The following is a 15909-nucleotide window of genomic DNA, read 5'->3' as shown; positions in this document are numbered from 1 at the left end:
TGCCCACGTGGCAGCAGGGCTGATTTATCATTACAAGTAAATGTTTCTTAAAGTTGGTTATTAATAGGGAAAACCGAAAATAATGGCATGCCAGAAAATAGCATGACTTTAAGATCATATTTCCACATAAATGACTGAACACACAGCAAGAAAACTTAAAACTAAAGATGTTTCATTATGAAGCCATGAAAGTTTCTTTAGGAAGACACAAAAGTATCAGCCATGATAATAGATCCATCAATTCAACTACTTTTCAAGAAATAATGATTCTTCAGTAGTATTAAATGAAGTCTGTTCATTTGGGGGTCTTCTTTTCCTTCTTGACCTGTTGGTCACCAGTCCTCAAGGGCAAAGCGGGAGAAGCTTGACAGAAATCTTTGTATACCATGCTCCAGGGAGAAACAATGGAGATGGCCCTCAGGAACATTACTTTTGGTGAAACAGGCCAACTTTATTCCATAGTATTTGGAATATGTAGGATTGAGCAGCCTCGGGAAAAACCTAATTTGCATTCATGGTATTCTCCTATTACAAGGCTTATTATGTAGCAGTTGGGACCTATATAAGCACTCCTATCACAAATCTTCTAGCAGGAATCTGTGCCAAGGGTCAAGCTCAACTATGTTCACAGCAGCATTATTTGTGATAGCCAGAATATGGAAGCAGCCTAGATGCCCCTCAACCAAAACATGGATAATGAAAATGTGGTACTTTTATACAATGGAATGCTACTCAGCAGTAAAAAACAATGACATCTTGACATTTGCAGGCAAATGGATGGAACTAGAAAAACCACTCTGAGTGAGTTAACCCAGTCACAGAACAACAAACATGCCATATACTCACTCATAAGTGGATATATGACATAAATCAAAAGATAACCAGCTTATAGTCCATGACCACAGTGAAGCTAGGAAACAAGGAGAACCCTGAGATATACATACATGGATGGCCTTGGGAAGGGGAAATGGACAAGATCTTGTGAGAAAATTGGGACCATGGTGGGTGAGGGAGAAGATGGGCAGAGCAGGTAGAAAGAGGGAGTTGGGGTAGCAGGAAGAAGGGAGGACATGGGAACTGGGGTTGGTACATGAAATGAGAAAAGAATTTTAAAATTTAAAAATGATTGATAAAAAAACTGAAAACAAAAGTCAGTATGAGAGAAAAACAAACAAACAAAAAAGATGTGACATTATAAAATTGCTGAAAAAATATAGTGGCTAGACTTCTTCATATTGGTTGGCCCAAAACACAAGTGACAAAACCAATGACAAGCGGGTGGGATTACCCAAATGAAATATGTTCTACATATCAGAGAGAGCAGTTAAGGAATAAAATAAAACATAAAAACTAATGAAATGGAAGAAAATATTTAAACTACAAACCCAAACATGGAATTTAATAACAGGAAGAAAAATTTTAATCTGGCAAGTGATCAGGAGAAACATTTCTCAAAACCATACCTATAAAAGGACAGAGATGAGCAGAGGAAGACAATAGTACACAAGGTATGATTCAAGAGATCCTTTTGAGCTGCTTTCCCTCAGTAATAACTCACACTGAACATTACAATCTTCAGAAGCATGGGGTGACATGCACATGTTCTACAGTGTGAAGTCTTATGTTGCACTGACATTTTCAAGCTATCAGGATCTCACACAGGCTTACAAGGGCATTCATTTGACTTCAGCATTACAAGAAGAGACAGGACTACCTAACCAGCCAATCAGTTTTCAGAAAAAATTTGGAATAATAAACATGATATATTTCTGTAAATTTATATTTTGAAACAATATGTAAATGATGGACTTCATATTTTAAGTTTGAAATTTTTTAACTAACTCCATAATTTAAAGATTTCAAACTTGGGTGCTATTTTATAGAAAATGGGTGATAGAAAACAAAAGTGTTGGAAGGACTATAAAGAGGACACCTATCAAAAATACACCTTGTTTCTCCATAAACATTATTTTACTTTACTGGAGGAAGTAAACAAAAGCACATGGCTGAGTCAGGTTATTTTATTCTAAAGTTTAAAACTTATTTTTGTAAAAAAAAAAAAAAAGCCGGGAGTTGGTGGCACACGCCTTTAATCCCAGCACTCAGGAGGCAGAGGCAGGCGGATCTCTGTGAGTTCGAGACCAGCCTGGTCTATAAGAGCTAGTTCCAGGACAGCCTCCAAAGCCACAGAGAAACCCTGTCTCGAAAAACCAAAAAAAAAAAAAAAAAAACAACTTATTTTTGTAAATTTACTGGGCCCTTGTTTATCACCTAAACAAATGGGATTATATTCTAAAATTAATAAATTAGTGAAGAAATATTCTATTTTCATGAAATACACTGAGAAAGAATGCTGAAAAATTTGAAGTATTGATTTTGATGGTTGAGAATATGTCATACTTGTTATTAAAATTAATGATTCTTTTCAAAATTATTGTATTTAGTAACAGTACTAATTTCTTATTTATTAATCATGATTTATAATAAAATATCTATGTTTTAAATTGTTCATAAAATAAAATTTATAATACTGAGTGAAGACATTGCAAGAAAAGATAACAGAATAAGAGTCCTCAAGAATATGTATGATGTAGCTATAAAAATCAACAAATAAAATTCACTGATCTACAATCCAATGTCGGCATTCCTAGGAAAAGTAGACACATTGAACATGCATGGTTGAGGCCAGCAGACTCCAGCAGATAGTTCCAAACTTGTGCTCATATAGATGTGGGCATATAATCCAAAAATAATAAAAAACAATCTTAGAAAATAAACAAATAAATCTATTTTAAAGATTCATCTAGCTTTAAAAATAGAAAACTAACAATAAATAAAACTGAATCAACAAGTTAAACAAATATTCACCCCAAAGAATATACGTAATGTCAAATGAGGAGATAAAAAGATACTCAGCATCCTAGTTATGAAAAGAATAAAAATTAAACTAAAGTTATGTATGAAATACATTTGTTCCAGTATTGGCAAGGCCAAATCCTGGCAAGTGTATGAAGCAGCTGAAACCCTTACTTATACAACCTATTTAGCATTTTTTTTCTTTTTTTCACTTGTCACATTGAGGGCTAAATCTAATGAAGGGCTCTTGCTAGGCAAGCACAATACCACTAGAAACATGCTTTCATACTTTTATTTTTATTGGAGACAGGGCTCACTAAGTTCCCCAGGGTAATCTTGAGCTCATTTTCCATCTCTATCAGGATTTGAGTGTATTAATCTCTTGCCATAGTCACTCCAGCTGGGATTGCCAGCCTGCTCAATGAGGCCTAGTTAGGGTTTTCTTATAATAGTAAACATAAATTGATCCTATAACTCATGGTGAAATACTTACGAACAATAAATGAAAACTTTTATCAGTAAAACTTGCACACAAATATATTCACTGTAGTCATAATTGACAGAACTGGAAATGATCCAGATGTTTAGCTATTCAACTAATAATCACTGATTTATCCACACAATGAAGCAAAGAGTGACTACACAGGAAACAAAGGACTGACTCACACAAAAAAACTGTGTGGATCTGAAATGCATTTCACCAAGTCAGACCCAAAAGACTACATAATTTACCATCCTGGTTATGTTCCCTAAATTCCAAAACTATGGAAATATAAATTAATCAGGGCTTGTTTCTAGAATGTGGGCCAGGTGAGGGCTACTGAAAAGGAACAATTTCTTAAATAGGAACAGTGGGAGTGATGGGAAACCTTCATATTATTAATGTGCTGGCAAAAACCACTAATCTGTATACCAGAGTGAGCAAATTGTATTTGCTTATAACTTAAAACACAAAAATGGGGATACAATGAAATGTAATGAAATGAACAAAATGTAAGATATGTCAAAACCAGAAATGATTTATCAAGGTGAAGAATCCGATACTACCTTTTCTTCCAGCCAATTATTCAAGATGACATAGTATGTAGTGAAGTAAAGCATGAGATTAATATGTCATGTTTAACTCTACAAGAGTATGTCTGTGTCAAAAGCATGACTTAGCTTACATATGGAATGTCTACAAAATATACTATTTCAATTATCAAGACAAATTTTTCATGTTAACTGCTGGCATTCCTTTGAGTAGTACATATAAATTTCTTGAGCTTTTATTCTTAAAAGTTTAAAAGGAAAAGTCTCAAGTCCAGAAGAAATGCTAATAGGTTAAGTTTTAGATAGCTCTATGTTCTCTAAGCATGAATGCTGCTTTTGATTAATCATTTACTATTCCACAGTGTCTCATAGTCTTAGTTAAATGTGCCAGTATGATGTTAATAGAATTGAATGATATCTGGAGATAAATCTGGGGGCAGTGGCAGCTGCTGCATATTCAGGAAACTGCAGAATTTCCATTGACCATAGAGTGGTAATACAATGAACTTTCCTCATGTACATCAAGCAGATTTGGAAAATGAAATTGGCAAGGCAACACAACCTGTACTTCAAAATTATTTACTACTAATACTTAGCCTTTAATATAGCTACAATATTGCTGTGTCTTGTGAAAGAGCAAAAAGTGTGTTTTGAAAAGTAAATTGAATTGAATGTGGTCTTTTCTTTGGCATGCCAAACAGATGATGCATCTATTTTAATCTAAAAAGCTAGGTGTGTAAAAGCATTGATCTTTAATGGGATCCATGAGTTCCAGAAAACTGCTTATAAAATGCTTGTTTAATCTAAATTGCTTTCCCATAAAAGTTTTTATTCACTTTATGTATGACTTTACAGACTTGCCCTTTTAAATACATGCCATTTGAGTAAAGAAAAGGCATTTTTACCTTTAAAACAGAGTGCAACAAAAAGAATGCTTTTCTGTTAAAGGACAAGGATATCAGATTTTGTGTGCATGTCTGTCCAAATATGTCCATATTTAAGCAGAAAATAATAGCTTTAAGTTTATAAGCTATAAAATGTTATTATGACTTAAATTACCCCAAAGTTTTCAATTTCTTAGTAAAAGTACCACAAAGTCATTTGTGAATGAACAAAACCATAACCTGAATGCTGTTAACTATACATTTCCATTAATTCTCATGACTGATGTTAAGTGTCTATGCTTTGTGCCAACACACTACAGAAAACCTAGGATGTTTTTTAATCTCAAGACAATATAGGCATTTGCTGTTGACTATTATGCCTCTCAGAACTTGAAGGTAAGTTATTATTGCTAAAGATAAAATATTCTTTGGACACAGGACTTGGAGGAGTGGAGCTGGAACAGATCTCGAAGCCTTTTCCCTTAGGATGAGCTGTCAATAGTATCTGAAGGTACCACACAAACTGCCAATGCAGAAAAACAATAAATAGTCTTAACCAGCCTATAAATATATGTAAAGCATGTAAACAACAACACTAGCTATTTTAGCAAGATGTCCCTAAACATGCAACGGTGTCATTATTATTGTCAGAGTAACCAACAGCTATCTATTTGTATTTATAGCCATTCAAAAGGCAGAATTCATGCCTGGTACTGAAAACATAGCCAACTACCTGTGAGTGGTGAGACCATGGAATTTAGGGGGTAGTAATCCCACTCCCTTAAAGCAGTATAATCCTCAGTTGCACTTTAAATCTCATCCTTATGGCCACAGATAAGTGAATCTCCCATCCCTCATCAAAAAACAGCCAACAAACAACTACAGAGATTCACAAGTTGTCACAATGCAGAGAATAAGTGACTGTGTGGTGCCCAGCCCCAACTGATTCAGCTACAGTAGTGTAGCTGGGGGAGAAAAAATTGTAAAAGTTGAAAGAATAAAATGTCTACTGCAAGATGGTGTCTTCTAGATATGACAGCTAACCTGTCCCAAAGACCAGTGTAAGGAATTGAAGAGGAGAGGAGTGGGGTAGAAATAATATAAATAGAGTGCTCATATATGAAACTCTCAAAGATATTAAAATACATTTTTATAAAAGAATTAAAGGTTCACATTGTGAATGCATTGAAAAGACCTACATCTTTCAAAGAGTTTTAAGCTATAGCTATGTAATCAGGAACTATAGATATAGTTTATAGATCCAATAAACTGATCTTCATAGAACATGAGAGTCCCTTGTTTTAATGTATGTTGTTTAGTTCCTTTTGTGTTTAGTTTATAAAAAATGTTAATTTGTCAGATCCAATCCTTCATATATTATCATGCAAATTTAGAGAACTGGACAAATTTTCTTGGTAGCTCTTTGACTAGTTATTTTAGTACATAATTTATGTACTTATTTTGTGCATATGTACTTACATTCATGTTAGATACATGCATAACACAGTACTGGTGAAGACGTGAGAGAACAATTAAAAATAGTTCTTTCTCCTTCTACAATGTGGGTTCCAGAGATCAAACTCAGATAGTCAGTCTTGGCAGCAAACATTTTAACCCATTAAGCTATATAACCAGCCACTTATTACTATGTATAAATTATGTGTTTACTCTAAATTGAGAACAATGAGTATTTTTAATGATATTATTGAATCCTAGAGTGGAAGCACAATAAAATATCAATTTCAACCAAAACTAAAATACCAGGTACAACTGAATATATTCTCCATTGACTTCAACATTATATATTATATCCAAGAACTAAACCATTTAAGTTAGAAAAAATATTAGAATATTTAAAATTCAACCACAAAAATTGAATCAGATGTTTCAAATTTAAAATGGTTAAAATTATAAGATCTAACATTCTGGAAATGCAGTTATATAAATGTAAGCTAAACACCTCAGTAATTCTGAAGTTAGACTCTCAAATTTATAAATGTAATTCAAAGATTTTAACAAATGACACAAACAGAAATGAGCAATTAACATAACCAGGTGTAATAATTAATTTGTTATTTCACTTTGACTCACTTACAGAGTGGCCAGATATTTGATTAAGCACTCTTCTAAATCTCTGTATAAGGAATTTTAAAATAATACTGCCATATTAGTTAACAGGTTGAGTAGAGAATATTACCCTCCTCATTATGGGTGAGCCTTATCCAATGTAACTGCAACATGATAAGAAAAGTCAGGGCAAGAGTTTGCATTCTCTGTCTAACTAGAGCATCCATCTATCTTCTCTTGCACCTGGATGGAATTTAGAGCATTAGCTTATGTTGAATCCAGCCTTCAGACTCAGATTAAAATGATACCATTGCCTCTTCTGGGTCTCTAGCTGACAATATGCTTCCAAGTTTTCATAACTGGGCAAACCACCAAGCTGATTTTATTGTGTATATATTCAGAGACACCTGCAACATGGTGGTGTACCAGTTAATGACAGGATACATTCTGAGAACAGTTCTAATAGATTTTTATGTGAGTAGTTGAAAGAGTGTACCTTTGCAGAGTAATTATGGGATAAGCATCATAGCATATCTGAAACTGTCATTTTGGAGCTCATTCCTTATGAAGGGATACTCTCTCAGCCTAGATACTGGGGAGGTGCTCATTCCTACAACAAATGATGTGACAGACTTTGTTGATCCTCCATGGGATGATTCAACCACTCTGAGGAGTGGATGGAGGCCAGATAGGATGCTGAGATGGTAGGGGGAGAGGGAAGGGAGGATGGAGAGAAAACTGCTATATAAAATAAGATTGTTGTAAGTTTAATTTTAAAAAATAATTAATTAAAAAAGGGAACAGGATTCTATAAGGAATTGAGGAAAAACAATTCATATTAAATGACTACAATGTTGCAAGAAAATGTAAGGTCTTGTCACGTCTATCTAGACCAGCAAGAAGGACACGACCACGACTCTTCTTCAAGCAGTTTATTCAGAAACCTTGTTCATCAGCTTCTGCTTTTCTCCCAGACCCCACAAGCCCTTAAGTAGATGCTCAGTGCCCAATCAGCTCATGCCATCTGGCAATCCCAGATAGGCCACAGAAGGAGGAAGCGTGCCAGATGCCTCAAGCACTTCCAAATAAGGCTTGTTTACAGCTAAGCTCGGACCACCTGGCATCCAGCCAGGTGCCATCTTAGGGCTGTGGCTCTCCACAAGGTCTTATAACATCCAGGCTATATAATGGTTATTGCTAGCTCCATTTAGTGAATTTTATAATGAAAATTGAAAGAAGGAAGATATTAAAACAGGTGGTTTTATGGGAAAAGGTACACTAGCAAAGATTGAATGTGGAAAAACATGGCCATAATTGTTAAAGAAATTGATTTCTTTTTAAAAGAAACTATGCACTCAGCATTTGAACCCTAAAAGTGATTCCATTGTAGGTGACAGTCATCCATTTAAGGCTCCTGATTATAAAAATGAAAATCCATTTAAAAAAGAAAAAGCCCAGCTCTCTGCTTCTCCCTTTTCTAGAGACAGCTGCATCTTTTCATGCAGTGCCAGCCTTGTTCCTGAGACACAATGGTGAAGGTCGGAGTAAACGGATTTGGCCATATCGGACGCCTGGTTGCCAGGGCTGCCTTCACTACTGACAAAGTGGAGATTCTTGCCATCAATGAACCCTTCATTGACCTCAACTACATGGGCTACATATTCCAGTATGACTCCACCCATGGCAAGCTCAAAGGCACAGTCAAGGCTGAGAATGGGAAGTTTGTCATCAATGGGAAGGCCATCACTGTCTTCCAGGAACCAGATCCTGCAACCATCAAATGTAGTGATGCTGGCACTGAGTATGTTGTGGAGTCTACTGGCATCTTCACCACCATGGAGAAGGCTGGGGCCCACTTGAACAACGGGGCCAAGAGGGTCAAAATCTCTGCCCTTTCTGATGATGCCCCCATGTTTGTGATGGGTGTGAACCATGACAAGTATGACAACTCCTTCAAGATTGTCAGCAATCCTTCCTGCACCACTAACTGCTTAGCCCCCAAGGCCAAGGTCATCCATGACAACTTTGGCATTGTGGAAGGACTCATGACAACAGTCCATGTCATCACTGCCATCCAGAAGACTGTAGAAGGCCCATCTGTGAATCTGTTGCATGACGGCGTGGTGCTGCCCAGAAAGTCATCCCTGCATCCACTGGTGCTGCCAAGTACTGTAGGCCAAGTCATCCGAGAGATGACCATAAGGATGAAGTCTCACTTCTGAACACTTATGCCCCAAATACAAAAGTATCCACGTTCATAAAAGAAACATTATTAAAACTCAAATCACATATAAAACTGAACACACTTTTAGTGGGAAACTTAAAGACCCCACTCTCACCACTGGACAGGAATGCCAGACAGAAACTTAACAAAGAAACAAAGGAACTAATAGAAGTTATGGCCCAATTGGTCTTAACAGACATCTATAGAACATTCCAACCAAATACAAAACAATATACTGTCTTGTACGTCCACATGGAACCTTCTCTAAAATCGACCACATACTTGGCAACATAGAAAACCTGAACAGGTCAAAAAAATTAAAATAATCCCTGTATCTTATTAGACCACCGTGCTTTAAAGTTAGAATTCAACAACAACACGAATTGCAGAAAACCTACAAACACATACAAATTAAGTAAGCCCAATTGCACAATTCCTGGGTCGAGGAAGAAATTAAAAAGAAAAAGAAATTAAAAATTTCATAGAATTCGGACACAACATACCCAAACTTATGGGACACTTTGAAAGCAGTACTAAGAGGGAAGTACATAGCACTAAGTGCCCACAACAAGAAACCGAATAATCAGAATAGAGAATTAACAGCACAACTGAAAGCTTTAGAAAACAAAGAAGCCAATAAACCCTGCAGAAGTAGACAGCAGGAAATAATACGATTGAGGGCTGAAATCAATACAGTGGAAACTAGGAAAACCTTACAAAGAATCAACGAAACAAAGAGTGAGCTCTTTGAAAAGATCAACAAGATAGGCAAAACTTTATCCAAACATAGCAAACAGCAGAGAGTGAACATGCAAATTAATAAAATCAGGAATGAAAAGAGGGACATAACAACAGACACAGAATAAATTCAGAGAATCGTCAGGTCATACTTTAAAAACCTGCATTCCTCAAAATTAAAAAATCTAAAGGAAATGTATTTTCTGGATATATTTCACTTACCAAAATGAAATCAAGAACAGATAACATACCCCTATAAATCCTAATGAAATAGAAGCAGTCATCAAAAGTCTCCCAATCAAAAAAAAAAAAAAAAACCAGGACCAGATGGCTTCAGTGAGGAATTCTACCAGAAATTCAAGGAACAACTAACACCAATCCTCCTCAAATTATTCCACACAATAGAGGTAAAAGGGTGATCGCAAAACTCTTTTTACCAGGCTTCAATAACTTTGATACCCAAGACAGAGAAAGACACAACTAAGAAAGAGAGTTACAGACCAATATCCCTCATGAACATTGATGCAAAAATACTCAATAAAATAATGGCAAATTGAATCCAATCAGAGCAATCATCCACCATGAACAAGTAGGATTCATCCCATGGATGCAAGGATGGTTCAACATATGAAAATCCATCAATGTAATCCACCAAATAAACAGACTGAGGGAAAAAAACATATGATCAATTCAGTAGATGCCGGAAATGCCTTTGACAAAATCCAACACCCCTTCATGATAAAGGTCTTGGAGAGATCAGGGATAATGGAAGCATACCTTAACATAATAAAAGCAATATATAGAAAGCCAACAGCCACCATCAAATTAGATGGAGAGAAAATCAATGCAATTCCTCTAAAATCAGGGACAAGACAAGGCTGTCCACTATCTCCATACCTCTTCAATATAGTCCTTGAAGATCTAGAAAGAGCAACACACACAAAAGGAGATCAAGGGGATACAAATCAGAAAGGAGGAAGTCAAACTTTCACTATTTGCAGATGATATAACAGTTTAAATAAGTGACCCCCAAAAACTCCACCAGGGGACTCCTACAGCTGATAGTTATCTTCAGCAAAGTCACAGGATACATGATTAACTCAAAAAATCTGTAGCCCTACTATATACAGGTGATACATTCATAGAGAAAGAAATCAGAGAAATATCACTCTTTACAATTGCCACAAACAACATAAAGTATCTTGGAGTAAAGCTAACCAAAAAAGTGAAAGAACTGAACAATAAAAATTTTGAGTCCCAAAAGAAAGAAATTAAAAGAAGATACTAGAAAGTGGAAGGATCTCCCATGTTCTTGGATAGGTAGGATCAACATAGTAAAAATGGCAATCTTGTCAAAAGCAATCTACAGATTCAATGCAATCCCCATTAAAATACCAACACAATTCTTGACAGACATTGAAAGATAAATTCTCAACTTTACTTGGAGAAACAAAAGACCCAGGATACCCAAAACAACCCTGTACCATAGAGGAACTTCTGGAGGCATCACCATTCCTGACTTCAAGCTCTATTACAGAGCTCTAGTCCTGATAAAAGCTTGGTATTGGCACAAAATTAGACAGGTACACCAATGGAAAAGAGTTGAAAACCCTGATATTAACCCACACACCTATGAACACTTGAATTTTTACAAAGAAGATAAATTTATATGATGGGATAAAGAAAGCATCTTCAACAAATGGTGCTGGCATAACTGGAGGCTGGAATGTAGAAGATTGCAGATAGATCCATGTCTATCACCATGCAGAAAACTTCAGTACAAATGGATCAAAGACCTCAAAATAAAACCAGCCATACTGAACCTATTAGAAGACAAAGTGGGAAATGCCCTGTAATTAATTGGTACAGGAGACTGCTTCCTGAATATTATGACAGTAGCACAGACACTGAGATCAACAATTGATAAATGGGACCTCCTGAAACTGAGAAGCTTCTGTAAGGCTAAGGACACAATCAGTAAGACAAAACAGCAGCCTACAGAATGGGAAATTATATTCACCAACCCCACATCTGACAGAGGGCTGATCTCCAAACTATACAAAGAACTCAAGAAGCTAGTCTCCAAAACACCAAACAATCCAATTAAAAACTGGGATACAGAACTAAATAGACAATTCTCATCAGAGGAATCTAAAAGGGATGAAAGGCACATAAGAAAGTGTTCAACATCCTTAGCCATCAGGGAAATGCAAATCAAAACAACTCTGAGATACCATCTTACTCCTGTCAGAATGGCCACAATCAAAAACACCAATGACAGTTTATGCTGCAGAGGATGTGGAGAAAGGGGAACACTCCGCCACTGCTGGTGGGAGTGCCAACTTGTACAACCACTTTTTATATCAGTATGGTGACTCCTCAGGAAAATGGGAATCAGTCTACAAAAGATTCATCAATTCCATTGTTAGGAATATACCCAAAAGAAGGACATTCATGCAACAAGGACATCTGTTCAACGACATTCATAGTAGCAGCATTTGTAATAGCCAGAACCTGGAAGCAACCTAGATGCCTCTCAACTGAAGAATGGATAGAAAAAATGTGGTACATTTACACAATGGAGTACTATTCAGCAGAAAAACAATGGAATCTTGAAATTTGCAGGAAAATGGATGGAACTAGAAGAAACCATTCTGAGCAAGGTAACCCAATCACAGAAAGACAAACATGGTATGTACCTACTCATATGTGGATTTAGAAATAGATTAAAGGATTACCAACCTACAATCCATACTGCCAGAGAAGCTTGTAAACTAGGAGTACCCTAGGAGAGACATACACAGTACCCTGAAGAAGGGGAAAGGGAAAAGATCTCTTGAGAAAATTGGCAGCATGGGAGGAGGGGGGAGGGAGCTAGGAGAATGAGAAAGGTAGAAGAGGCGGGGTGAGGAGGACATGTGGGAGGAAAAAGATTGAGTCGGGAAAATTAGAAGAAAACAAGAAAGGAGATACCATATTAGAGGGAGACATTTTATGTTAACAGAGAAATCAGGCACTAGAGAAAGGACTGGAGATCTACAAAGATGACACAAGCTAACAATCTAAGCAACAGAGGAGAGGCTACCTTAAATGCCCTCCCCTGGTAATGAGATTGATGACTGTTTTACATGCAATCCTATTGCCTTCATCCAGCAGCTGTTGTAATTAGAAGCAGACAACCACAACTCATCACTAAACTGAACTGGAATCCAGTTGCCGAGAAGTATGAGTGATGAGCAAAGGGGTCCAGACCATGCTGGAGAGACCCACAAAAACAGCTCCCTGAACAATGGGGAGCTCTTGGTCGCCAGACTGATAACTGGGAAACCAGCATAGGACTGATCCAGATCCCAGGAATGCAGGTGTCGTTGAGGAGACCTTGGAAATCTATGGGTCCTCCTGTAGTAGATCAGTACATATCTTTAGCACAGGTGTGGACTTTGAAAGACCATTTCTCATAGACGAATATTCCCTTAGCCAAGACACATTTTGGGGTGGGCCTAGGCCCTATCCCAAAGGATATGATAGACTCTGATGACCACCCCAATGGAAGGCCTCATCCTCCGTCGGGAGCAGAAAGGATATGTGATAGGTAGGGGAGTGTAGGGGAGCGGAAAGGGAACAGGGATTGACATGTAAAACAATCTTGTTTCTAGTTCAAATAAAAAAGAAAAAGGAAAAAGAAAGATCCCAAACTGAGAAGATCACTAGAGAAAATGATTTTTTAGGAAGCAAATATCAGTGAGTATGTTGTCCAAAGTTGAGCATCAGAGGCACAAGGAAGTTTCTGTGACTCTTAACTCAAAGGCCCAAAGTACAACTCAAGCTATCAATAGAACCTGACTCTATTGTTTTCCTGTCATACAAGACACAAGAGTGAGGGGATCATGGATACTTGTTTGAAAGTTATAGAAAGCCACTAAAGCCAGGCAATGTTTAGCAGAGTCAGAGTTTCTATTAGGAAGCACTGAAAGCCTGTTGTGTAAAGTTATAAAGATGTAGCAAAGTTGCAATGTATGATAACTATTCCTCTAATTTTAAATATATATGAATATACATATACATATGTATATATTCAATCTATCAGTTCTATTTCAATAAACTTAAATTCTGTGTGTGTATTTATTCTACTAGTTCTATTTATATATAGAACCCTGACTTATGCACAAGTGATACTCATGATATTAGAGATGCCAGAAGTTTGGGCTACTTACTGAGAGAAGCTTTGGGTACTGAGTGGAGCTGACCCAAAGAGGGGCTGCATGTATCTCACACAGAGAGCTCAAGAAGCAGGGCTACCTAAGGCCACTAAAATATAGACTGTGTCATTCCAAGCCCAAAATAGTAGACATATAGCTAGAAGATGTCACATTTGCCTTAGTGAATATTAGTCTTGCTTAGATCAAATATCTTCTTGTGCTTATACCCCCTTTTTAGAATGGGAATTTTTACTTTGTGCTGTTTTATGCTGAAAATGTGTCGTGGTTCTCTCTCTCACTCTGTCTCTCTCTGTGTCTCTTTCTTTACCTGTCTTTCTCTCCGTGTGTGTGTGTGTGTGTGTGTGTGTGTGTATGTGTGTGTGTGTATGTATGTGTAATGTCATAGTGTCCTGGCCCTATATTTGCTAGTACTGTAGAACTTTGGAAAGGAAGAGCTTATGTTTAACAGGACACTGGGGTTTATAGCTCACTTTCACTTGCTCATTTGCCTTATCTTTTTGATTTATGGAAATGTGAACATGCAGCCACAAAGTTTGGCACCACAGCTTCAAGGTAAAACTATGCCATCATATAGTCATTGTTATGATAAACTGTAACCTCAAATCATGCTCCAAAATGAATATTTCCTTCCTTAAACACAAGAGCTTTCTCCACACCAGGTATTACTCAATTTTTAAAGGCTCATCAAACTCCATATACATATTTTGCTGACCAAGTGGTTGTATTGAAATCATTTTGAATTTCCTTGCTTTTGACATTATTTATTCTTCTAGGAAGAAGCTGTCTGTTCTAAATGAGCCCATGGATTTTAAGGTCATTGTTCTTTTTTATCAAGCTGAGTATTGAGAAACATGGGTATGATACATACTAGAAATAAAGAAACTAATGGATTTAAAAGGAACTGTTGCAAGTGTGAGTCAAGTGAAGACAGGAAATTCCAAACTCTAAATAAGTAAGAAAATCCAAGTGAATTGAGCATGTCCCCTTGAAAATTCTTATTGAAATATAGTACATGTCATGGCATTATAAAGGGAGGTCTTGGGAAGTATTCTCATTTAGAATGAATTGGTGCCTTATAAATGACATCAGGGGAGCTAGCTTAGGTCTCTTGCTCTTCTTGACTCAGCCATGTGAGTTCACAGTGTTTTCATCCTTGTCCCCATTGTTCAGCCCTCTAGCCCCATTGTTTTTCTTCATTCTACCATCAAAGAATACAATAAGGTTATCAACAAACAGTAATACCTGGATCATAATGCCATTTTCTGGATCTTGGACCTTAGCATTTCCAGAACTGAAAGTAATTTGATCTCATGTGTTTCCTTGTAACAGCAAAAGGAGACTAAAACAATTCTTCTAGTTTGATTTTGTCACTGTGATAAAAATATACTAATAAAAAGATACATGGGGAAGAAAGGGGGTGTGTTTTGGCTCACATCCTGGTCACAATCTATCACTGAAGGAAGACAAGAAGCAATCTGGAGCCTGGAACTAACAAGGGATGCTGCTTGACAATTTTCTCTCTTGCTTATCCAGGTTCACACTCAGCTACCTTCTTTACACAGTAATACCATCTGCCTAGAAGAGGAAGACACCCACAACAATCTAATCACTCCTATATTCACTAAATAAAAAATCAAGAATATCTCTCTGAGACTTGCCTTCAGACCAAGTTGAAAAAGACAATCCCTCAATTATGTGCTTTTCAGGTGATTCTGGGATATTTCAAGGTGGCAGTTAAGACTAACTGGGATACAAATAATGATTCCCAGAGAAGTCTCAGTTTGAGGTCATATTGAGGGAAGTACTATAGGAATTTAATAAGTAAAAAACTTAAAACCAATGTCTTCCAAAATCTATACTCTTAACTAGGATTTGTTTCAGTTTCATT

At 36.7% G+C, this 15909-nt stretch overlaps 1 pseudogene; it reads left to right on the top strand.

Moving 5' to 3' along the window:
- The first annotated feature begins 8368 nt into the window (after positions 1–8368).
- LOC100751368 lies at positions 8369–14867 on the top strand (annotated as a pseudogene).
- The last annotated feature ends 1042 nt before the right edge of the window (positions 14868–15909 follow it).

This window comes from Cricetulus griseus, chromosome 2, assembly GCF_003668045.3.
Source record: "Cricetulus griseus strain 17A/GY chromosome 2, alternate assembly CriGri-PICRH-1.0, whole genome shotgun sequence".
Lineage (NCBI taxonomy): Eukaryota > Metazoa > Chordata > Mammalia > Rodentia > Cricetidae > Cricetulus > Cricetulus griseus.
The sequence above is the reverse complement of the archived record's forward strand: the minus strand, read 5'-3'. Positions and strand labels throughout refer to the sequence as shown.